Raw genomic sequence first — 2,500 nt, forward strand, 5'->3', positions numbered from 1 at the left:
TGGTGCGAGCGGTTGCCTCGACCACCATCGGCACACGCTGGGCCCTGGTGCGGGCGGTTGCCTCGACCACCATCGGCACACGCTGGGCCCTGGTGCGGGCGCTTGCCTCGACCACCATCGGCACACGCTCGGCCCTGGTGCGGTCGGTTGCCTCGAGCACCATCGGCACACGCTGGGCCCTGGTGCGGCAGGTTGCCTCGACCACCATCGGCACACGCTGGGCCCTGGTGCGGGCGCTTGCCTCGACCACCATCGGCACACGCTGGGCCCTGGTGCGGCAGGTTGCCTCGAGCACCATCGGCACACGCTGGGCCCTGGTGCGGTCGGTTGCCTCGACCACCATCGGCACACGTTGGGCCCTGGTGCGGGCGGTTGCCTCGACCACCATCGGCACACGCTGGGCCCTGGTGCGGCAGGTTCCCTCGACCACCATCGGCACACGCTGGGCCCTGGTGCGGCAGGTTGCCTCGAGCACCATCGGCACACGCTGGGCCCTGGTGCGGTCGGTTGCCTCGATCACCATCGGCACACGCTGGGCCCTGGTGCGGGCGGTTGCCTCGACCACCATCGGCACACGCTGGGCCCTGGTGCGGGCGGTTGCCTCGACCACCATCGGCACACGCTGGGCCCTGGTGCGGTCGGTTGCCTCGAGCACCATCGGCACACGTTGGGCCCTGGTGCGGTCGGTTGCCTCGAGCACCATCGGCACACGCTGGGCCCTGGTGCGGTCGGTTGCCTCGAGCACCATCGGCACACGCTGGGCCCTGGTGCGGTCGGTTGCCTCGAGCACCATCGGCACACGCTGGGCCCTGGTGCGGGCGGTTGCCTCGACCACCATCGGCACACGCTGGGCCCTGGTGCGGGCGCTTGCCTCGACCACCATCGGCACACGCTGGGCCCTGGTGCGGCAGGTTGCCTCGAGCACCATCGGCACACGCTGGGCCCTGGTGCGGCAGGTTGCCTCGAGCACCATCGGCACACGCTGGGCCCTGGTGCGGCAGGTTGCCTCGACCACCATCGGCACACGCTGGGCCCTGGTGCGGGCGCTTGCCTCGAGCACCATCGGCACACGCTCGGCCCTGGTGCGGTCGGTTGCCTCGAGCACCATCGGCACACGCTGGGCCCTGGTGCGGGCGCTTGCCTCGACCACCATCGGCACACGCTCGGCCCTGGTGCGGTCGGTTGCCTCGAGCACCATCGGCACACGCTGGGCCCTGGTGCGGGCGCTTGCCTCGAGCACCATCGGCACACGCTCGGCCCTGGTGCGGTCGGTTGCCTCGAGCACCATCGGCACACGCTGGGCCCTGGTGCGGCAGGTTGCCTCGACCACCATCGGCACACGCTGGGCCCTGGTGCGGGCGCTTGCCTCGACCACCATCGGCACACGCTCGGCCCTGGTGCGGCAGGTTGCCTCGAGCACCATCGGCACACGCTGGGCCCTGGTGCGGGCGGTTGCCTCGACCACCATCGGCACACGCTGGGCCCTGGTGCGGGCGCTTGCCTCGACCACCATCGGCACACGCTGGGCCCTGGTGCGGGCGCTTGCCTCGACCACCATCGGCACACGCTGGGCCCTGGTGCGGCAGGTTGCCTCGACCACCATCGGCACACGCTGGGCCCTGGTGCGGCAGGTTGCCTCGAGCACCATCGGCACACGCTGGGCCCTGGTGCGGTCGGTTGCCTCGAGCACCATCGGCACACGCTGGGCGCTGGTGCGGGCGCTTGCCTCGACCACCATCGGCACACGCTGGGCCCTGGTGCGGCAGGTTGCCTCGATCACCAACGGCACACGCTGGGCCCTGGTGCGACAGGTTGCCTCGAGCACCATCGGCACACTATCGGCCCTGGTGCGGGCGGTTGCCTCGACCACCATCGGCACACGCTGGGCCCTGGTGCGGGCGCTTGCCTCGAGCACCATCGGCACACGCTGGGCCCTGGTGCGGGCGGTTGCCTCGAGCACCATCGGCACACGCTGGGCCCTGGTGGGTTTAGGCACATCTTCAAATTTCTGCCGTGCCAATGCCATTTTTATGGCTTGTAAATTCATACAATGGTCACCTAAGCCTTCACGTGAAGTTTCGTTGGAAGATGACTCGTTTTCTATTTTTCACGATTTTCGAAACTTTTTGCGGTTCGGGATTTTTTAAAATTTTTTTATAAGGATTTTTGGCCCCAAATTTTGTAGGCATGATCCTTCTATTTTTTTTGGCATGCACAAAAAAATTCAGCTAAAAACTCGAAGTAGAGAAGATTTTGTGACCGTTTGAAAAAAGTGTCCCCATTTCAGACACTTTAACGGCTACTGGTAGCAAACCTGTAAAATCTCAAATGCTCTTTAAGGGGGTGTGAATTCTCAGAGGTTTGATGAGGGATAGGGGGCCAACACAAGGCCAAGTACCAGCACCCATCGCACATCATGTGCGCACACCCCCCCGGCCCCCCTCCCAATCGCCGGAACCCCAATGCCGCCGGTCAGGTTCTCCGGCGGTACTCCGGCGAT

This window comes from Durio zibethinus, unplaced genomic scaffold (assembly GCF_047325235.1).
Source record: "Durio zibethinus cultivar Kanyao isolate XHJ-2024 unplaced genomic scaffold, ASM4732523v1 HiC_scaffold_387, whole genome shotgun sequence".
Taxonomy (NCBI): Eukaryota; Viridiplantae; Streptophyta; class Magnoliopsida; order Malvales; family Malvaceae; genus Durio; species Durio zibethinus.